Genomic DNA, 24,882 nt, shown 5'->3' on the forward strand with positions numbered 1-24,882 from the left:
TTACCGAGGGAACAAGGGGTAATATTAGTCACAAGGTCAGGAGACAATCCATATCTCAAGAAAGGGGATCAAGACTAAGCAGTTTTGTCCTAAAGAGAATGCTTACTAAAGGAGACCCAAGCCTGCCTCACACAATGACCTCAGTCCCTGGGAGCAGCGTGCTGTTCCGCTTGAAGAGGGACAAAGGACTCATGAGACAGCATATAGGAATCCTCCCGTCAAACATTCTCTGACATTGGAGAAGACTCTTGAGAGGCCCTTGGACTGCAAGGAGATCCAACCAGTCCATCCTAAACGAGATCAGTCCTGGGTGTTCACTGGAAGGATTGATGTTGAAGCTGAAACTCCAATACTTTGGCCACCTCATGTGAAGAGTTGACTCTGGAAAAGACCCTGATTCTGGGAGGGATTGGGGGGCAGGAGGAGAAGGGGACGACCGAGGATTAGACAGCTGGATGGCATCACCGACTCGATGGACTTGAGTTTGAGTAAACTCCGGGAGTTGGTGATGGACAGCGAGGCCTGGCGTGCTGTGATTCATGGGGTTGCAAAGAGTCGGACACAATTGAGCGACTGAACTGAACTGCTAAAAAACTATCTTGGAGCAACATATTTAATAGATTATCACTATGTAAGGGGTGTACACTCACAGATATGTACTTCAACTACATTCAAGGTGGCAAAAACTGCAAAAATAAATCAATAAAGAAGTTGCTGAAACAGAATTTAAAATATATCTGTATTTTTTAAATAATGAATAATTTGAAAAATTAAAAGTAGCACATTATTACAGAGAAGGCAATGGCAACCCACTCCAGTACTCTTGCCTGGAAAATCCTATGGACGGAGGAGCTGGTAGGCTGCAGTCCATGGGGTCACTAAGTATCAGACATAACTGAGCGACTTCACTTTCACTTTTCACTTTCATGCTTTGGAGAAGGAAATGACAACTCACTCCAGTGTTCTTGCCTGGAGAATCCCAGGGACGGGGGAGCCTCATGGGCTGCCGTCTATGGGGTCGCACAGAGTCAGACATGACTGAAGCGACTTAGCAGCAGCAGCAGCACATTACTAATCTTAGATTTCTAAGAGGAGTGCTAAGTGAGAAAAATAAAATGCAGAAACTTGTATGATCCTATTTTTCTAAAACGTAACAAAGATGTGTACATTGTATTTCTATGCTAACATCATTAAATTCACTCAAGCACTGATTATATGCACATGGAGAAAATCTAGGCTTTTATGACCTAACTCAGCAGAGATGGAAGAGTTATATAAACAGAAATTATATAAATCATAAGAATAGAACAGAGAAAAGAGGAAGGAGAATCTAAGCAAATGAGAGGGGAAAAAAGTGCAAGACATTACTATACCTAAAAGTGAGTGATATCTTGATTCGCTTATGTTAAATTATATATGTATCATATATATATATATATATATATGGTATATGTATAATATCAAGTAGCTTCAAAAAAAATCTACCATTACTTTAGGCACCTGAAATATTTTTCCTTAAAAAAGAAAAAAACAAGCTTAAAAACTAAGAGAAGATAATTATGGGAAAATGGGATAATTAATGGGAAAATGAGTAGAAATAAAGAAAACTAAAAGGAATTTAAGTCATATAGGACTAACCGCCACTAGATGGCAGTAAAACCCTCCGAAAATTATAGAAACATTTTTCTTAACTGCTAAGCATCTTTCTTTACCTCATTAAAAACATTCAAATTAGATGATTACCAGGAATGAAGTTCCTTAAAAGACAGACTATAACCTTTATTAATAAAGCAGTTAATGTGTGTGTTAGTCACTCAGTCATGTCCGACTCTGTGACCCCACGGACTGTAACCTGCCAGACTTCTCTGTCCATGGAATTCTCCAGGCAAGAATACTGGAGTGGATTGCCCTTCACTTCTCCAGAGGAACTTCCTAACCCAGGGACTGAACCCTGGTCTACTGTATCACAGGCAGATTCTCTACAGTTCTGAGCTACAGGGAAGTCCTAAAGGAGTTAATAGTCATATATAACTCTCCATTTCCTAAGTCATCTGAAACATTCACATTTTTTTAAAACTTATGAATTATGTCCTCTGAAAAGATGAGACACTTAGTATTTAATCAATATGCATTTATCTCAAATCTATTATGTAAAAAATAATGAGACAAACTGAAAGAATCATTTATTGAATTTTTAATCAAGCAGAACAAAATGAAAACTGAATAGAATGTTTACAAATAAACCAGTACACACTAATGCACAACAGCACAAGAATCATCTAGAACTCAGACAGAGGCACATGACGTAGTATCCTAAAACCAAATAACTGAATAAATGAGCCATCAGGCAGCTATGTGTGTGTCATTAACATTTTCACGGAAACTCATACATTACTAAGCATCTTTACCACATCTATACACCAAAAGGTCTTAATGATTCTTATAACGTATTTAAGTTATCCAGTTGTTCTAGTTACTACTTCAGAGTTTAATACATAAAACTACTGTTTTATCAAGTTCATGCATCCTGCAGCTTAGAAATCTGGGCATGATGGAGTTGACTTGTCTCTGCACAATGCCCATGGCCTCAGCAGGAACAACTCAAATGCCTGGGGTCTGGAACTGCTGACAGGAATCTTTGTGTAGCTTGGGTTTCCTCCCAGCCTAGATGCTAAAATGTAGATTTCTTTCATGATGGTCCAGGGCACCAGGTACAAATGTTTCAAAAAGTAAGGTGAAAGTTGCATCGCTGTTTACAACCCAGTCTTCTAAGGTCACACTGCATCACTGCTACCCTATGCTTCGATCAAAGCATTCACAAGCCTGTCCAGATACAAATGGTAAAGAATGACAAGGGGCACACCGGATAAAAGCAGGTAAGAATGGTAATATTACATGTGACAATATTAAATGTTAAATGGGAAATATTACATGTGACAATTTTTGGATAATACAATGTAACACAGCCTTCACTCTGGCCACAATTCACATCATTCCCACCCTCCCCAAGACCTGCAAAGTCTCAATCCACTATGGCATCAGGACAATCTTGAACCTCATTATCTAAATCAGGTCCAAGGGTAGATTAAGCTCCCAAGAAGTGGTTCTTTAAGTACAGCTCCTCTCGACCTGAAGATCTACAAAACAAAGCGGCAAGTTACCCCACATACATTTAACATACAACTACGGAACAAGCACAGGTTAACTTCTGTATGCACTCTCATTCAAAGGGAGGAGAGCCAGCAGGAATACAGTGATTGCTTAGAAATCTCTTTAACCTTGCTAGCCAGATTCCTCAAGTTTGTTAGCTACATTTTCAGTTTTCCATATTGTGGCAGTAACCATTTTGCTAAATTTTCTTGACTATATCTAACAAAGATTTCCAGTCTCCTTTCTTTCAGCTTCCAACATTTTCCTCAACTTCCTCAAAGCCCTCATGACAGTCTCCTTGAAGCCTGGTCATGTTTCCTCTCTTCAAGACCCTTCCAGCTTCTGTCCACTGCTCAATCCAAAAGTTAGGTCAGCCTCTCACTTCTGGTATCAAAATCTGTTCCAGTTATCATTTCAACTTACCCCAAAGCCTAGTGATAAAAATAATGGTATTATCATGCTCACAGATCCTGTGATGCAGAAATTCAGACAGGGTGGAGCACTGCTTCATAATGTCTGAGCCTTATACAGGGATATTAAAATAATCAAAAGCGGAAACTATCAAAAATGTACCTAAACATTTCTTCTCCTTGTAGCATGGGTTTCCTCAGAGTGGCTAGCTCAAGGTAACTGGCCTCCTTACATGGCAGCTCAGCATTAAGCACAAGTATTCCAGTGAACAAGTTAGAGAAACACAGCTTTCATGACCAAGCCTTGGAAGTCACACAGCATCATTTTCTACAGTCTTTGAAGAAGAGAATAAGGACAGGAAACCGCACTGTGGCCATTTTTGGAAAATCCCCTATACCAACTTATCAAGAAATAAATGGTGAAGAAGACCAAAGTACTATTGTCAACCATGCATAATGACAGAAGGAAGAACTAATGGCTGCAACACATTATCTGTGCTGCCTCTTAAAGCCCTATTAGAATAACAGAAAAAATAAAAAAGATAAATCCAAAGGACAAAAATAAAAACAGCAATGGAAAGAGAAAATTAGTTGATACCTATTCGAACAGTCAAATAGTCTGACCTAGACAGATTTTACTAAGAGACGGCTGTGGAGATAAAGACACACTGTCTCGTTCTAGCTAATAGTTTGTCTGCCATCTTGTTCCAACTTTCCCTTCCTCTCCAATTCCAAGATAATAACTTTGGCTCAACTGCTCTGAAAAAAGAATCGTGGTAGAGGATGAGAGTCAATCACTTAATATCTGAAACAGCATTTCCAAGGACATACCTTACAGCAGAGCTTTATTTTTATGAAGGGGGAGGTAAGCAGGTAAAGCTCAAAAACAAAAGGATTTACTGAGATTTTGTATAGAAGAATTAAACCAATGACCTCAGGCCAACCCCAAATGCCTAGGTGATTACCTCTCTACTACTCAGTAAAAGGTATATTTATTTATTCTCTAAAGCAGCAGTTCTCGAACTGTGGTCTGGGTGCTACTACTGGGGCCCTGAAACCCCTTCTTACCTTACAGTCGATAAAGATAAGAACTATTTTCATTATTATACTAAGATGTGCTTTGCGTTTTTCATTCTCATTCTCTCATGAGTACAGAATGGAATTTTCCAAGAACTATATGACACATGATATAGAAACAGACTAAATACAAAAGCAAGTATGAAAATCCAGCCATCCTCCATGAAGGCAGGCATTAAATTTATGAAAATTTAGAACAATGACATTGTTCTAACTGATTTTTTTAATTTCAGAAGTATCTTCAAAGAATTAGGCTAATCTTAAAATCACAATATAAAATTAAAATATAATTAGATTGCTATTTTTCAATGAATTATTTTTAATCTTCAATTTTTAACATAGTGAATTTTGATAGATATAATCCACATAAACAAAAGCTCTTTGGGATCTGCACTAGTTTTTAAGATTATAAGGAGAACTTGAGAATAAAAGTTTGCAATCTACTGCTCTAGAGAATTTATACCGGAAATAATAGAGGCTCCTAATTTGGTGATGCCAAGCGCAACAGAAGGCATGGGTAACATATTTTGCTCAAAATTTAGAGACAAAATGAAATACTATACATAGAATTCACCAACCTGTTTCCTAATATAGCTTCCAGATTGACAACCTGGCATATACCCACCAAGTAGTAGATAAGAGGACTGTTAGCAGGGAAAATGAAAGAAAGAGAAGCCAACATAACAAAACGCTTTGCTCCTGTCAGATCACACCTCAGCATATGAACAGAGAAGTTCCAATCATTATTTTAAGTCTCTTCACTAACCAACATGAGTGGACCAAAAAAAAAAAAAAAATATTTGAGGAAAATCTAGGAGAACAAAACCAACAGTGCAAAGAGCAAAATAAAACTTAAAAACATTTTTGCATCACTAAAACAGAACACAGATCTATAAAAAAAAAATAACCCCAGGGATACGAAAGATTCTCTCTCAGATGAGTATGTGGCTCTCCTAAGTCAAAGGGATCTCACATGTTTTCTGATGGGTCACAATTTAAGTACAAAGCAAGTCCTGGGTGACAGAGAAAAGTTTTCATATGTTAGCCTTTGCTTACTTTCTCCTGTCACACTGTATCTCCAACCTTCATTAAAGTATTTTATGAGTATACAAGAGTCTTGTGAACCCTTTCAATTATCTCATCATGTTGTCACTGTTGCAATGTGCTAAGTAGCTGAGAACGGTTCCAACAGCTTGCTCACCTGGCTGAGTAAAATGTGGACTCAATGGTGTTACACATGAAAATCGAGATGTCCAGAATTCTATTTGAAAGTGAAAGTTCCTGTCTGACTCTTCACAACCCTGCTGATTGTAGCCCGCCAGGGTCCTGTGTCCATGGAATTCCCTAGGCACGAATACAGGAGTGGGCTGCCATTTCATTCTCCAGAGGATATTCCCAACCCAGGCTTCTCCAGGGTTCTATTTGTATAATGTAAAACAATTCTCAAATGATGGCCCCCCCAGACCAGCAACACCACCATTATCTAGGGATTGTTTAAAATGAAAATTCTCAGGCCTCCTTCAGAGCTACTAAATCAGAAATTTTGGCACCAGGACCCAGAAATCCCTGTTTTAACAATCCTCCAAGAGACAGGATATATGCACTTTGAAAACCTTTGATATAGAAGAAATTCATAGGGATATAACAATGCAAGTGTATTTATTATGTGACTTGTTCACTAATTCCCTAGTTCCCAAGGAACATTCAAAGAATGTTTTCTTCACAACTGATTTAACAAATACATTGGGATAACTCAGGGAACTCACACCAGGGCTCTGTAACAACTTAGAAGGGTGGGAGGGCTTAGTGGGTGGCAGGGAGGGGACATATGTGTACCTATGACTGATTTATGCTGAGGTATGGTAGAAACCAACACAATACTGTAAAGCAATCATCCCTCAACTAAAAGGAAAAAAAAATACACTGGGGCAAAGGCTCTGTAGTGACTATTATCAGCATGCCAGGAATTAAAGCGAAACATGGGACTTCCCTGGTGGCTCAGACGGTGAAGAATCTGCCTGCAATGTGGGAGACCTGATTCAATCCCTGGTTTGGGAAGATCCCCTGGAAAAGGGAACAGCTACCGCCAATACTCTGACTCGGAGAATTCCATGGACAGAGGAGACTGGCAGACTACAATCCATGGAGTCGCAAAGAGTTGGACATGACTGAGCGACTTTCACTTTCAATTTTCATGCTACCTTTATTATGGGTTCACTATAATCAGTAAGAATGATGGGCATTTGTTGAGGACAGGTAGCTAAGATGGCAGGGCAGGAAGACACTGAATACCCTCCTTCCATAGACACGCCACAATTACAACTACTTACAGGAACAACCATCTATGATATCTATGATACCATATGATAGGATATCAACTAAAAGACAAGCAGAAAATATTTTCAACAACTAAAGACATATAGGCAGAAACATAATAATACAGGGCAGGAGGAGTGGAGAAACAGTGTAGTCAGGACCCACATCCCCATTTCAGCAACAAACAAGCAGAGGAATATTGCAATATTTTGCATTTGGGGCCAAAGTAGAGCATAAGGACCCCAAAAAACAACCTTGGCATTCAGTTCAGACCCAAGAAAACTTATGCCATAGAAGTGGGGGCCATGAACAAAGTGGAGAAACAAAACTGAAATAGATCTTTCCTTAAAACAAAACTGAAATAGATCTTTCCTTAAACTAAATCTTGATAGGATTCACGTGATGCATTTGCAGTTTATCTACCTATCAGAAAAAAAACTTTAAAATGTTAAGAAGAAAATAACATAACCCCAAAGCTACTACAATATATATTCACACCATCCATCATGTAATTTTTTTAAAAAGGCAGGAAACACTGATCAATAACCAAGAGAAAATAATTAGTTAAATCTGGCATCTGTTCATGATGAAATTCTCAATAAACTCAGAATAGAAAGGATGTGCACAACATGATTAGAAGTTAAGATACCTACCACAAATATCATACCTAATGGTGAGAAGACAGAAGGCCTTTCCTCTATGATAGACTACAAAGTCTGGATGCATGCCCTCACAACTTTTCAACATTATATTGAAAGTTCTACCTCATGTAATCTGATAAGCAAGGCATCTAAACTCAAAAGGGAAGATTATTTAGTTGTAAATGACAATATCTTCTATACAGAAAATCCAAAGGCACACACATACGCATATAGGCACATGTACAAATTAGAACCAATGAAAAAGACAGAAAGGTGACCAGACACAAGATCAAAATTCAAAATCAACTGTATTTCTATAGATCAACAATGAATAACTGGAAAAATAACTTAAAATTAGTATTAAAATATTTAGAAACAAAATAAGTTCAAGACTTTTGCACTAAAAATTGCAAACACTGCTGAGGGAAATTAAGTAACAAATGGAGAGATACTCCCTGTTCACAAATTGGAAGCGAAAATACTGCTAAGAAAGCAATTCTCTCCAAACTAATCTACAGATTCAACCAAATGCTTATAAAAATTCTGGCTGGATTTTTGTGGAAATTTACAAGATGATCCTCAAATTCAAATAAAAATGCAATATACCAAATGGAGCCAAAAAATTGGAAAAACAAAAAAACTATGGAGACTTACCTTTCTAACATTAAAAATACTCCAAACCTGTAATAATCAAAGCACTGAGGTACCAGCATGAAACTAGTCATATAGATCAGTGGAATAGAATTAAAAGTACCCAAATAAATCCTTACATTTTTGGTCAACTGATTCTGACAAAATTTCCTCAACAACTCAAAGAATAGTCTTTTCTCAATAAATAGTGCTATAAAAACTGGAAATCCATCTGCAAAAAAAAATGCAGACCCTACTTTACACCATAATAAAGTTAACTTAAAATAGATCAAAGATCTAAACATAAGAGCTAAAATTCTAACTCTTAGGAAAAATGTGTAAATCTTCATGATCCTGGATTAGACAATGATTTGTTATATATGACACTGAAAGCAAAAGTGACAACAGAAAAAACAGGTACACTGAACTCCAAAATTAAAAACTCTTATGCTTCAAAAGAGCATCAATCAAGAAGTAAGAAGATAACCTACAGAACAGGGAAAAATATTTGTAAACCATATATAGGATAAGGGGCTTGTATCCAGAATATATTAAGAACTTTAATTATTTAACAGTAAAAAGACAAAACTATTTTTATGGTGAAAAAGTTTGGACATATTTATACAAAAAAGATATAAAAATGACTAATAACCATATGAAAAAAACACCCAATATCATTAGTCATTAGTGAAATGCAAATTAAAACCAGAAAACAGCATTTCACATAATGTGGCAAGAATAAAAATGGCAGTAACAAATATTGACAAACATACAGAGAATCAGGTGCATACATATAACTAATAGAAATTTAAGAATGGTGCAACCACTGAGGAAAACAGTTCAGTGCTTCTTTAAATGTTAAACATAAATTTACCATATGATCCAGTAATTCTACTCAGATATATGATCCAGTAATTCTACTCAGATATATAGCCAAGAGAAAGAACACATATATTCACATAAATGTTGATAAACATATCTTTTTAGCAGCACTAATCATAATAGCTGAAACTTAGGAACAGCTAAAACTTAAGTGTAGTCACACAATGAAATGCGGGGATTAATGTGTAGCAGAAATGATAGTGGATGAGAAAAATGTTATAAAAATTATTTCTGATGACAGTTCACAATTTTTTAATTACCAAAAAAACACTGAATTCTACACTTGAAAAGGGTGTATGATATGAAAACACGCCTCTAATTAGTTTTTAAAGTAGCAAAATAAAAAGTCACAGAAAGACAAAAACTGAAAAAATTCATTGTTATTAAGAGCCAAATTAATATAAATTAAAATATATTTTTAAAATAACTTCAAAAATGAAAACAAAACAAAACAAAAAACACTTCAAAATTTATAAGATGCAGCTGAAGAATACTTAAAACAAGTTACAGTATTAAATACTTCTATTACAGAAAGATTTAAAATAATCTAAGTTGCTTACAATTGCCAAGCAAAAATTTTGAATAGGGGGTGAACTGCAGTTAACAGCAGTCAATTTCAGCTCTTAGCACAGAAGTTCTATCCACTCTCCACAGGCCCTGGAAAGGAGCCCCTACAGTATTTCCTAGAGCAAATTTATGTAAACAAACTAGATAATGTGGATGAAATGAACAAATTCCTAGAATGACACAAATAACCAAAACTGACTGAGAAAGTAAAAAAAAATACATATATATATATATATATATATCTGAACACACCTATAACAAGCAAAGAAACTGAAGTAGGAATTAGCACTTCTTATAAAGAAAAGCCAGGTTCAAAGACCTTTATTGGTAAATTCTGTCAAATTTTAAAGGAAGAAATAATACCAATCCTACATAAAATTCTTCATACAATAGAGGAGGAAATATTTCCCAAGTCATTTTTTTACCCTGATGGCATATCCAAACTAGACATCACAAGGAAGGGGGAAAAAAAAAAAAAACCTACAGACCAAAACTCCCTATTAACAAAATTAATCAAAAACAGCATGGTACAAAAACCATGGTACATGGACTTCCCTGGTAGCTCAGCTGGTAAAGAAGGAGACCTCAGTTCAATTCCTGGGTCAGGAAGATCCACTGGAGAAGGGTTAGGCTACCCACTCCAGTATTCTTGAGTTTTCCTGATAGCTCAACTGGCAAAGAATACACCTCCAATGTGGGAGACCAGGGTTTGATCCCTGGGTTGGGAAGATACCCTGGAGAAAGGAATGGCTACCCACTCCAGTATTCTGGTCTGGAGAATTCCATGGACTGTATAGTCAGGTGGTCTTAGAGAGTCAGAAAGAACTGAGCAACTTTCACTTTCTTTTGTATGGTACTGGCACAAAAAGACAACACAGATCAATGGAACAGAAAGGAGTTCAGAAATAAACGAAAGCACTAATGGTCAATCCATCTATGACAAAGAAGGCAAGAACATACAATGAAGACAGCTTCTCTTGAACAAGCCGGAAAACTGGGCAGCTACATGTAAAGAAGGAAATTTGAACATTTTATCACACCATATTCAAAAATAAACCCAAACTGACTAAAGACCCAAATATAATAAGACACTGTGGCATAAATTGTCACACTATTTTTAAAAATCTGTCTCCCAAAACAAAGAAGGGCTTCCCCAGTAGCTCAGCTGGTAAAGAATCCACCAGCAATGCAGGAGACCCCAGTTTAATTCCTGGGTCAGGAAGATCCCCTGGAGAAGGGATAGGTTACCCACTCCAGTATTCTTGGGTTTCCCCGGGGCTCAGACAGTAAAGAATCCACCTGCAATGAAGTAGACCTGGGTTCAATCCCTGGGTTGGGAAGATCCCCTGGAAGAGGGCATGGCAACCCACTCCAGTATTCTTGCCTGAAGAATGGACAGAGGAGCCTGGCAGCTTACAGTCCATGGGGTGGCAAAGAGTTGGACATGACTGAGCGACAAAGCACAGCACAGCAAGACAAAGAAAACAAAAGCAAAAATAAACAAATGGGACCTGACTAAACGTAAAAGCTTCTTCACATAAAGTTATTAGCAAAAAGACAAGCTATGGAATAGGAGAAATATTTGCAAATGATATGACTGATAAAGGGTTAATATCCAAAATAAACAGCCCATTCTACTCAACATGAGGAAAGCAAACATGATTAAAAACGTGCAGACGACCTGAACAGCCACTTTTTCCAAAAATATACAGATGGCCAACAAGTACATGAAAAAATGCTCAACACTGCTAATCAGAGAAATGCAAATCAAAATGACAGTGAGATCACACTACAACTGTCAAAATGGCTATCATCACAAATACAAACAACAAACATCGGTGAGGATGTAGAGAAAAAAGAACCCTTGTGCACTACTGCTGGGAAGGTAAACTGGCAGAATTTCTATGGAGGGTCCTCAAAAAACTAAAAATAGAACTACCACATGATCCAGGAATTCCACTGCTAGGTATATATCTGAAAAAATAAATATAGTTCAAAAAGATATATGTACTCCAATGTCCACAGCACCATTATTCACAATATTCAAGATTAGAAAGCAACCCAAGTGTCCACCAACAGAATAACAAATAAAGAAACAGTGGTATGTACACACATACACACACAAAAAAACCAAAATATGGAATATTACTCATTCATTAAAAGGAATTAAAATTCTGTCATTTGCAAAAACGTGGATGAACCTAGAGAGTATTATGCTTAGTGAACTAAGTCAGAGAAAGACAAATACTTTATTTCTTCTATGTTGAATCTAAAAATTAACACAAATGAATGTGATGACAAAACAGAAACAGACTCACAGATACAGAGAACTAGTGGTTACAATGATGGGGGGGGGGAGATAGGGGTTGGGGATTAAGAGGTACAAATTACAATGTATAAAAGTATGCAAATATAGCCATTATTCTGTAATAACTTTAAATATAATCTATAAAAATACTGAATCACTATATCGCAAAACTGAAACTTAATATTGTAAATTAACTACAATAAAAATTGCTCTGAAAACAAATTTGAAAAAGAAAATGAATGAACCATAGCTATACACGAAATGGATGAATCTTAACATCTAAAAAACTGCAAAAGCAAACTACAGATACAAAAACAGACCATGATTTCCATACATAACCATTAAAAGAAAAAAAGCAACATTACTTCCTTATTGTTGGCAATATTAGGTGGTAAAACTTTTTAAAACATAAAAAGTAAGAAGGGAAATACACAATAGTCAAGATAGCAGTTCAGTTGGAAAAGGCATAAATATCAAAAAGGAGAGGGAAAGAACTTCTGAAGTTTTGGCAATGTTCTATTCTTAAATATGTAGTAGTTACATCAGAGTTCAATCAGAAGTAATCCTTCGAACTGCATAATTCTGTTTGGTGCAGTTTTCTTTATGCTACATTTTAAAATAACAAAAGTTTAAAAATGCATTATATGCCAATAACTAATGATGACACGCAAAGAATGCTCTTGGTTCAGGATGCTGTGTTCCCTCTCCTGGGTCTTAAAAAAAAAAAAAAACACCTTGAGGTTTGATATTTCATTTAATTTTGAAATCCTTGCAACAGATAATCAGAACTATTCATTACATTTCTTTCTTCAACAGTTTCAAAGGATAGCTTACTTAATTCATAAGCTATACATATGTATTATACACGTAATTTAAGCAGTTTACCTAAGATTTCACTTGTCATAAAATTTACCTTCTTTAAAGTGTAAAATTCAATGAATTTCAGTATATTCAGAGTAGTGCAACTGCTATCATCAATGAACTTCAGAACATTTTTCATCATCCCAAAGAGAAACCCCATACCCATCAGCTACCTCCCCTCAGGCCTTGGGAATCAAACCAAAAGTAGTGTGTTTGTAGTGAGTCAGCGTTACTTGGCTGTACTATGCTTTCTAAAATTTCCTTCCCTGTACTCCTGCCCAAGTTCCCTAGCAAATTATACCACACCTTTTAAGAATCAGGCTCACACATTATACTTCTCTAAGTCTTTTAACTTGTTCCTCAACCCTAGGCAGCTAGATACACCATCCTCTGTGGATGTAAAACACATCTTATATACCTTTATTGAATTCTACATATCAATCTTTATAATAAATGTTTATAAATTCGTTTCCACCACTGTAATAGACATATCTTTAAGAAGTAGAATTTGACTTATTTTTCTATCTCCTATATCTAATAGAGTGACTTTCAAAACTTTTGATGAATGAAGGCACCATAAGAAGAATATAATGAGTTTAAAAAGGATGATGATTTAGTAATGAGAAGATATTCAAAGATCATTATGTTCAAGGACATAAAGACATAAATAAATACACTGTGCTACACAAAAGCATTATGACAAAAGTAGCTTTAGTCAGCAACTGATCACTTTATGATTGCTAAAAAATTATGACAAAACTAAGGAAATATATTAAAACTATTACTTAGGGTTCACACGAATATGTTAATGCATCACAGCCAAAGGGGAATGACTATTAGAATCTTAAACAAATCTAGGTTATATTATGATATCCATATAAAGAAAAATTATTCTAAAAGTCAAATAGAGATAAAAATACAATGCTGGAGACTTCTGAAAATGGATGAGAATTATATTCAGAGTAGAAACCAAAAAATGTTTTAAAAGAGAGCTTCAATTTTAAAAAGCCAGCATTCCCCTTAAAAGTGAAAAGGATGAAGAATATTTTTAAAAGTCTGTTTTCTGAGAAGACAAAACTATTTTTAAACACATGAAACTATAATGTGTTTGAGTAAGAGCTATTTTTGTAAATAAAATTAAATGAATTAAATTTTTCATCACAGTATGCATATGGCATGATTTTGTTAAAACATATACACACACATATACTGTTTAGGAAGTACCACAACTATTTTACAGTGAAAAAATTAAACTCAAAACATTCAATACACAAAACAAAAATAATTTTTTTGGGTGTACGCAAATAATATTCATTAATAATGTGAGAAAGTTTTATTATTTAAAATATTAGAGCTCAATATTTTTATTAAAATCAGAAAAAGTTATGAAGTTAATAACACATAGACAACTTAGCACTATTTATCTTAAAAAAAAAAGGAAACTTGATTTTAATCATATCTTCAGTTACTTTCTGTATTGGGAAGTAAAAATGAAAGTTGCTCAGTCATGTCCAACTCTTTACGATCCCACGGACTATGTATATATGGACTATGTATATATACATTCTCCAGGCCAGAATATTGGAGTGGGTAGCTGTTTCCTTCTCCAGGGGATCTTCCCAACCCAGGGATCGAACCCAGGTCTCCCGCATTGCAGGTGGATTCTTTACCAGCTGAGCCACAAGGGAAGCCCAAGAATACTGGAGTGGGTAGCCTATCCCTTCTCCAGTGGATCTTCCCAACCCAGGAATCAAACTGGGGTCTCTTGCATTGCAGGCGGACTCTTTACCACCTAAGCTATCAGGGACTTCTGTCCAAATAGAAAAGCAATCAATTAGGAATTAACTGAAATGCAGACTTGAAAAAATATTTTCTACAGGATTTATTAATTTAAATTCTGTGAATAAGTCTGTTCATTTCTGATCATTTCCAAACATAAAATACTATACAGTAAGACATAAATGAAGTTAAAAGAATTCTAAAAATCTAAAGGAGTATGCAGCCCTTCGTGATTAAATTAGTACCCCAAAATTCATTATTACTACTTTATCTTACTTTAGCATTCAAATTCTTTAAAACTAATCAAATCATTAAAAAAAAAATACACACAAGAACAAAAGCAACCCAGAGATACAACAGTCATAGAAGTTATGTAGAGTGAATTACTTTTCCAATAGAAGCACTCTTCTAAACTGTAGTAAATAATCTTTAAGATCTGGTGAGGTTTGAGGGCAAGTAATACAAAATTATTTTAAAAAAATTAGGTATGAATGAGTAAATGTTAAGACTCTAAAATAATCACTAGATATTAACTCATAATGTAAAAATATATACATAATGTCTGCCTGCCTTGAATAAACTAACTTTCAGGATACCAAATTTAAATGCCAATATATTCATAAATAGTATTTCTGGAAATTATTTCCTAGTCTCAAAAAATAATATCAACACATATTCAACACTCAATATATATGTACAAATGACAAAGTTTATTGTCCTTAGCCAGTTTTGAAAATTTAAATTTTTCACAAAATTCTTTGTATCCCTAGATCTCTAGTTTTTCAAAACTATTTGATTTACACTGACTCTTAAGCACACTTTTATAATTTTAAGGTTCTATCTTTGCACCAAAACACTGAATTTGCCTAATAAATATTTGAACTGAACATAGTCATACAGCTGTGTCTGACTCTGCAATCCCATGGACTGTAGCCCGCTAGGCTCCTCTGTCCATGGAATTCTCCAGACAAGAGAAATGGAGTGGGTTGCCATTTCCTTCTCCAGGGGATCTTCCCAACCAAGGGATTGAACCCAGGTCTCCTGCACTGCAGGCAGATTCTTTACCAACTGAGCAACAATATTTACTTGCAAAATAAATTCCAATTCACACGTGAATACTCTGACAATATCTATACTCCTACCACTAGAGAAGGATGTTCTTTAATGTCACAAATACCCACACATCACAAATATCCACAATCAATAAACCAAACCCAAACTAAAAATAGATATAATGATAAAATGAAAGGAAGCAAAACACCATAATAATAGCTAAAAAGATGGGAGGATAGGATTAACTCTGACTTTCTTATAAATGTCAGTCCTATAAGCACCTCTACTTCCCACCGAATACAGTTACACAGCATTAACTCTGCATATAACCCAGGACTGCAATTAGGACCCTACAAAGTAGCAGCTGAAACACAGACAGCAGTCAGGCAAAGACAGCTGAAAAATATTGAAGTGATATTATCTAAAGACTGTAAAAGCATGTGTAAAAATTATTTCTCAAAAAAGATTTTTTCAAGATACTTTAGAGGTGAACCACATTTCCTAAGTAACACTTTTTACATAAAATAACAATTCTTGCTGTCAAAAAATTTCTCTAACATTCTAGTTACTGTCTCCTGAGAAAATAATCTGAACAATCTAGATTATTTTAACAGTTTTAATATATTAGAAATTGTTCTACACTTACAACTTTTAAAATATATCTGGAACATCTAAGTATAGCAATTACTGTGTATCTTATGTATCATCTGTTGCCAAACTGATGCATAAACCATCTGAACTTTCTTCTCCCTCTACTGAAAAAGCAAACAAAACATGAACATGATGAATACAATTTTCAAAGCATTATGGGTTCTGTTAATAGTTACTCAAGATTTGACATAAATAGAATTTCTACATAATTCCTAAAAGTCCCAATATAAAAAGGAAAGATATGAAATACAGCAAAAAAAAAAATTATGCATACACCAAAAGGTAAACAAATAACCACACATATATAAACTTAAAATAGCTTTCTTAAACAATTATAATCACTGTGAAATATGTACAGCCTATTCCAATGCTTATTTAAAACAATAATTATCTCTTAATCCTAAATCCTACCTTCAAAAAGAAATTTAACCATCAACCTATTAAACACTACCATTAATCTCACACTGTTAAGTATGATGTGTGCACATGCATACATTGTCCTAAACATTTCTTACAGAGTAGCATCAGAATTTTTTCAAAGTTACCATTTCCCGATATATTTTCAAAGTAAGTATAGTAGCTTTATTATAATGATCACTGGCTAACAATAAGCATTTACTATGAACCAGGTAATAGTGATGCTGAAGAAGCTGAAGCTGAACAGTTCTATGAAGACCTACAAGACCTTTTAGAACTAACACCCAAAAAAGATGTCCTTTTCATTATAGGGGACTGGAATGCAAAAGTAGGAAGTCAAGAAACACCTGGAGTAACAGGCAAATTTGGCCTTGGAGTACAAAATGAAGCAGGGCAAAGGCCAATAGAGTTTTGCCAAGAGAATGCACTGGTCATAGAAAAACACTCTCTTCCAATAACACAAGAAAAGACTCTACACATGGACATCACCAGATGGCCAACACCAAAATCAGACTGATTATATTCTTTCTAGCCAACGATGGAGAAGCTCTACACAGTCAGCAAAAATAAGATCGGAGGCAGGCTGTGGCTCAGATCATGAACTCCTTATTGCCAAATTCAGACCTAAGCTGAAGAAAGTAGGGAAAACCACTAGACCATTCAGATATGACCTAAATCAAATTCCTTATGATTATGCAGTGGAAGTGAGAAATAGACTTAAGGGACTAGATCTGATAGAGTCCTGATGAACTATGGATGGAGGTTTGTGGCATTGTACAGGAGAAAGGGATCAAGACCATCCCCAAGAAAAAGAAATACAAAAAACCAAAATGGCTGTCTAAGGAGGCCTTACAAATAGCTGTGAAAAGAAGGGAAGCAAAAAGCAAAGGAGAAAAAGAAAGATATACCCATTTGAATGCAGAGTTCCAAAGAATAGCAAGGAGATAAGAAACCCTCCTCAGCAATAACTGCAAAGAAATAGAGGAAAACAATAGAATGGGAAAGACTAGAGATCTCTTCAAGAAAATCAGAGATACCAAGTGAACATTTCATGGAAGATGGGCTCAATAAAGGACAGAAATGGTATGGATCTAACAGAAGCAGTAGATAGTAAGAAGAGGTGACAAGAATACACAGAAGAACTGTACAAAAAAACATCTTCATGACCCAGAAAATCATGATGGTGTGATCACTCACCTAGAGCCAGACATCCTGGAATGTGAAGTCAAGTGGGCCTTAGGAAGCATCACTACAAACAAAGCTAGTGGAGGTGATGGAATTCCAGCTGAGTTACTTCAAATCCTAATAGATGATGCTGTGAAAGTGCTGCACTCAATATGCCAGCAAATTTGGAAAACTCAGCAGTGGCCACAGGACTGGAAAAGGTCAGTTTTCATTTCAATCCCAAAGAAAGGCAATGCCAAAGAATGCTCAAACGACCGCACAATTGCACTCATCTCACACACTAGTAAAGTAATGCTCAAAATTCTCCAAGCAAGGCTTCAACAGTACATGAACCGTGAACTTCCAGATGTTCAAGCTGGGTTTAGAAAAGGCAGAGGAACCAGAGTTCAAATTGCCAACATCCACTGGATCATCAAAAAAGCAAGAGAGTTCCAGAAAAACATCTATCTCTGCTTTATTGACTATGCCAAAGCCTTTGACTGTGTGGATCACAACAAACTGTGGAAAATTCTGAAAGACATGGGAATACCTGACCTGCCTCTTGAGAAACCTGTATGCAGGTCAGGAAGCAACCATTAGAACTGGACATGCAACAACAGACTGGTTCCAAATAGGAAAAGGAGTACGTCAAGGCTGTGTATTGTCACCCCGTTTATTTAATTTATATGCAGAGTACATTATGAGAAATGCTGGGCTGGATGAAGCACAAACTGGAATCAAGATTGCCAGGAGAAATATCAATAACCTCAGATACACAGTTGACACCATCCTTATGGCAGAAAGTGAAGAACTAAAGAACCTCTTGATGAAAGTGTGAGAGTGGAAAAGTTGCCTTAAAGCTCAACATTCAGAAAACTAAGATCATGGCATCCGGTCCCATCACTCCATGGCAAATAGATGGATAAACAGTGGAAACAGTGGCTGACTTTATTTTAGGAGGCTCCAAAATCACTGCAGATGGTGACTGCAGCCATGAAACTAAAAGATGCTTACTCCTTGGAAGGAAAGTTATGACCAGCCTAGACAGCATATTAAAAAGCAGACACATTACTTTACCAACAAAGGTCCATCTAGTCCAGGTTATTGTTTCTCCAGTAATCATATATGGATGTGAGAGTTGGACTATAAAGAAAACTGAGTACCAAAGAATTGATGCTTTTGAACTGTGATGTTGGAGAAGACTTTTGAGAGTCCCTTGAACTGCAAGGAGATCCCACCAGTCCATCCAAAAGAAGATCAGTCCTGAGTGTTCATTGGAAGGACTGATTTTGAAGGTGAAACTCCAATACTCTGGCCACCTGATGCGAATAGCTGACTCATTTGAAAAGATCCTGATGCTGGGAAAGACTGAGGGCAGGAGGAGAAGGGGACGACAGAGAATGAGATGGTTGGATGGCATCACCGACTCAATGGATGTGAGTTTGGATCAACTCCGGGATTTGGTGACAGCCACGGAGGATTGCATGCTGTGGTCCATGGGGTCACAAAGAGTCAGACATGATTGAACAACTGATCTGAACTGAGGTACTAGTGAAAACACTTTGTGTTCTATTTAATCCTCCACCAGGCAATGGAGTAATTATCATGATCTCCATTTTACAGATGAAGAAGCTGAGGAACAGAGCAGTTAAAAGCTTACCTACATTTTCAATTAGAAAAGGATGGAAAAGGATATCAAACTCAGGGAATTTGGCCTCAATGCCCATATTTTTCACTACCATGCTAGATTTAATGCAAGTGATTTATGAATATATATCACTTATTAGTGTTATATTTTCAAAATTCCATCTGACATTTTGCATGCCTGTCAGCCACTCCCCTTTGGATGTCCAGATACAATCTCAAATGTAAAATGTCAGATGATATTCTTCTCTAAAGCTGGGTTGCCATTCCATATTTCTTTCAAAGATGTCTTCCAGGTAAATAAATAAACTGTACAAGACATACTCATTGGCAAACAGCTGAAAGCATTTCCTATAAGATCAGAAGCAAGAAATGAATGTTCACTCTTGACAATTTTATTCAACACAGTTTTAGAAATCCTAGCCATGGCAATCAGAGAAGAAAAAGATAAGTAAAAGAAGAAGCAAAACTGTCACTGCTTGCAGATGACATGATACAATATATAGATAATCCTAAAGATGGTACCAGAAAGCTATTAGAGTTCATCAATGAATTCAGTAAAGTTGCAGGATACAAAATTAATATACAGAAATCTGTTGTATTTCTATACACTGACAACAAAATATTAGAAAAAAATTAAAGAAACAACCTCATTTACCATCACATCAAAAAGAATAAACTACCTAGGAATAAACCTACCTAAGAAAACAAAAGACATGTACTCTGAAAACTACAAGATGCTGATGAAAGAAATCGAAGAGTACATAAACAGATGGAAATATACACTATGTTCTTGGACTGGAAGAATCAGTATTTTCAAAATGACTATACTACCAAAGCAAACTACAGATTCAATGCAATCCCTATCAAATAATGAAAGGCATTTTTCACAGAATTAAAACAAGAAAACCTTAAAATCTGTATGGACACACAAAAGATATCCAATAACCATAGCAATTTTAAGAGAAACTGAGCTGAAGGAACCAGGTGCCCTGACTTAAGACTACACTACAAAGCTACAGTCATCAAAACAACAGGTACTGGTACAAAACCGGAAATATCATTGTAACAAATATCACTGTTTTTCTTAGAGTAAAACATAGGCAGAACACTCCCTGACAGAAATCACAGCAATAGCTTCTTCAAGCCATCTGCTAGAGAAATGGAAATAAAAGCAGAAAAACTAATGGGACCTATTTAAACTCAAAAGCTTTTGCACCACAAAGGAAACCACACACATGAAAAGATCCTTAACATCACTAATTATTAGAGAAATGCAAACCAAAATCCCATGAGATATCACCTCACACTTATAATGGCCATCATCAAAAAAAAAAAAAAAAAAAGTCCTACAAACAGTAAATGCTAGAAAGGATACAGAGAAAAGAGAAACTTCCTACACTGTTGGTAAGAATGCAAATTGATACAGTTACAGATGAATGGATAAAGATGTAGTAATATATACAATGGGCTATTTCTCAGTCATTAAAAAGAATGAAATAATGCCATTTACAGCAACAGGAATTAACTGAAATTTACCATAAGTAAGTGAAGTAAGTCAGAGAAAGACAAGTATCATAAGGTAAAGCTTACATGCAGGACCACAGGTGACGCCAGTGGTAAAGAATCTTCCTGCCAAAGCAAGAGACACCAGAGATGCAGGTTCGATCCCTGGGTCTGAAATATCCCCTGGAGAAGGAAATGGCAACCACTACAGTATTCTTTTCTAGAAAATTCAACAGGCAGAGGAGTCTGGTGGGTTACAGTCCATGGTGGTGGCAGTTGGGGTGAGGAGGGGTGGTATCACAGAGTCAGACAAGATTGAGCACTTTTTACTTCAGAATCTACTATATAGCATAGGGAACTCTACTCAATATTCTGTAATAACCTAAATGAGAAAAGAATCTGGCTCAGCAGTAAAGAATCTGCCTACAATGCAGGAGCCACAGGAGATGTGGATTCGATCCCAGGATCAGGAGATTCCCCTGGAGGAGGGCAAGGCAACCCATTCCAGTATTCCTGCCTGGAGAATCCCATGGACACAAAGAGTTGGACATGACTGAAGCAATTTAGCACGCATGCATGCACAGTTTTCATGAAGATTCTTTTTGAAATAACTGTTACAGGACTCCCAGAGAAAAATAAACAAGTAACCAACCAACCAACCAACCACAGCAATAAAACAAAAACAAAAGAACTCTGTAAAAACATCCTGGAGAAGGACTAGTAATTTTTATTTTGGAGAAAACAATCTTTAAATAAAAACAACTGCCTTGCATATTTAAATATTCATATGTTATAGTAGGCTAAATCTATGACTAAGTTAAGACAATTGTCTAAAAGGCAGCAACTTCTATAAGCTAATGGCGGAAAGTAAACAGGAACTAAAGAGCCTCTTGATGAAGAGGAGAGTGAAAAAGCTGGCTTAAAACTCAACATTCAAAAAACTAAGAGCATGGCATCTGGTCCCATGACTTCACAGCAAATATATGGTGAAAAAGTGGGAAAAGTAAGATTTCATTTTCTTGGGCTCCAAAATCACTGCAGATGGTGACTGTAGCCATGAAATTAAGAGATTTGCTCCTTGAAAGAAAACCTATGGCAAACCTAGATAGTGTATTAAAAAGCAGAGACATCACTTTGCCAACAAAGGTCTGTATTGTCAAAGCTATGGTTTTTCTAGTGCTCATGTATGGATGTGAGAGTTGGACTACAAAGACGGCTGAGTGTTGAAGAATTGCTGCTTTCGAACTGTGGTGCTGGAGAAGACTCTTGAGCGTCCCCTGGACTGCAAGATCACACCACTCAATCCTAAAGAAAAGCAACCCTGAATATTCACCAGAAGAACTAATGCTGAAGCTGATGCTCCAATATTTTGGCCACCTGATGCAAAGAGCTGACTCAGTGGAAAAGACCTTGATGCTGAGAAAGATTAAGGGAAGGAGGAGAAGGGGCTGAAAAAGGATGAGATGGTTGGATGGTATCACCAACTCAATGAACATGAGTTTGAGCAAATCCAGGAGATGGTGAAGAACAGGGAAGCCTGGTGCTCTGCAGTTCATGGGATCGCGAAGAGTTGAACACGACTTAGCAACTGAACAACAACAAACTTCTATTAACTAAAACAATACCTGAGCGAGATGAAATAAATGCTTTATATACTTATAGGCCATTTCTAATACAATGTCCATTACTTTAAATTAAGTTTAGCAGAGGATTACTGTGACTTATTATGTATAGTCTGGACTCCAAATACAAAAACAAGTCTAAACATTTTCCCCACATAAAAATACAAAATTACTATTTTCTCCCACAATATAATTCAAGAAGCTATCCATAGTAATTTCTAGAATAGTGATTCTGTTCCTTGGCTATACATCAGAATCATTTGGGGAGCTTTAAAATCCTAATGGCAAGGCCACAGTTTGACCAATTAAAACAATCTACAATCTGTAAAACTGACACACAGGCATCAGAATTTAAAAAAAAAAAATCCTTTCTTAACGCCAATGCAAAGCCTACTTGAAAAGCATGAATGTTAAGAGTCCCTCTGCTAACATTTTTAATAGTCAAGAAAGTTTCTCAAGTATTGATTATCTTAAAATAAGAACTACTAAAACTATTTTGCTCTAGACTCAGACAAGCTACAGCCAATAATAGCAGCAAACAGCAGTGGTTACTATTGCCCTTGCACAGGTAATATAGGTAGAAGGAACCCAGATGGCATTCAAGGCAATGAAATCAGTTTGTGTTGTTTTCTCATTTTTGTTTTAAAACTATGATGATAGCAAATTTATCACCCTATTCTTTGTCCATAAAACCATATATTTTTGTCTCACTGAAGTTATGACCTTTCCTTAAAAAGGGCTTCAAATTTTTTAGAAGTATAATTTAATGTTTGATTCTCTAACTCCTTTTATAACTGTTGCTTTCAACACTTTAAGTTTTTTACTCACTGTGTGCTAAGGATACAGGAGGTGGGATAGACATAGTGACCAAAAGTGGGATCTTAAAGAATCTGATGAGCAAAACAAAAAAGGCAAAAATGTGCACAGGTAAAGGAACAATAAAAGATATGTAAGTGCCAAAATGAATGATGGTCAGGAGTTTTATAGAAAAACTCTTTCTAAAATAAACTGTTTTTTAAAGTATAAATAATGGACAAAAGTAGACTCTACTTTTGGAGAAATCTTAATTTAAAAGTTCAGTTCCTCAATTACCAGCTCTATGTCCATGGGCAATTTACTTGTTTCCCTGAGTCTGAGTGTAAAATATTTATAATAACTCTGGGGGAGAAAGACACTCCTAGATTAACAACCCTCTGGTCTCATTCCACCCTTACTCATACACGAGAAGTCGAGGCAACCTGTTTCATTTACAGTGAGAAAGATCTATGTTTTATTAGTCTCTTCCTCCTCCCTCTCTCCCTTTATAGATATGGCTACCTCAAGCTGTAAATTTTACATGGGTAAGCCCCCATGGAGAAACTCTCCTCTGTGACTATATGGGTTAAGCCTAGATTACAGGTTCGAGTATTGGTAAACCCGTACACCCATGTGTGTAAGCCACATTCATCAAATATTGTTTTGTTTTTAATAAATGTAGTATGTTGCTCAATTGTCTTTCTGCTTGTCTCTATAAAGTGGTTCTGAATTCAGGCAAAGAAGTAGGATACTAGTTACTAGTTTACATTTTAATAGAGTTGTGGAAAGCTTTAAATAAGCTAATACATATAAAACTCCACCTAGTACCTGGGAACATAATAAGCATTCTACCATTACTGCCACTACAATAAAAGAATGATTCAAAAATTAGGGGAAAAGGGCCCATATTAAAGCATTTATCAATTCACTATAAAACATCTAATGTTAATTCAAATGAAATATTCTTCCTAAAATATATTAATTAAAAACAAGATACCTCCATTAATTGAAACAATGTAACCTGTTATACTAGTCAGAATATGGAATAATGTACAAGTTGGAGCATTCATTATGCATAGAACATTCTTTATAACCTATAAATCCTCACTAGTTCATACATAAAATGAAATATAACACACATAAGCAAAAAAAGACAATACTCCACACAGAGAATATTAAAATTTTAACTCCAGCACATAGGCTATTAAAAATTTAATGTTTATAAACAGCTTGAAGTCTAAAAGTTTTCAGATGAATATGCTAGAGTCAGTTAATTCTACAAGTTTAATTACATTGTCAATATGCTAAAAATCACACTCAAAAAAACCTCAAGATTATATTTAATCTGATAAGAATCAAAGTATAATAGAAAATTGATTCTTCAAAGTGCACCCAGGAAGCTCTCTAAT

At 35.8% G+C, this 24,882-nt stretch overlaps 1 protein-coding gene across 4 annotated transcripts in view; it reads right to left on the reverse strand.

The window, feature by feature from the left end:
• Positions 1-2,179: 2,179 nt before the first annotated feature.
• TDRD15 (tudor domain containing 15) overlaps positions 2,180-24,882 on the reverse strand; it is an 82,824-nt gene continuing 60,121 nt past the window's right edge. For 3 of the 4 annotated variants that reach the window (XR_011482196.1, XM_020898262.2, XM_020898263.2), the window contains one exon: positions 2,180-3,137. The gene's annotated coding sequence lies outside the window, so the exon portion shown is untranslated. The remainder of the gene's footprint in view (positions 3,138-24,882) is intronic. The other variant, XM_020898264.2, reaches the window with a different exon arrangement.

The sequence above is a fragment of the Odocoileus virginianus genome, chromosome 2 (genome assembly GCF_023699985.2).
Source record: "Odocoileus virginianus isolate 20LAN1187 ecotype Illinois chromosome 2, Ovbor_1.2, whole genome shotgun sequence".
Classification (NCBI taxonomy): domain Eukaryota; kingdom Metazoa; phylum Chordata; class Mammalia; order Artiodactyla; family Cervidae; genus Odocoileus; species Odocoileus virginianus.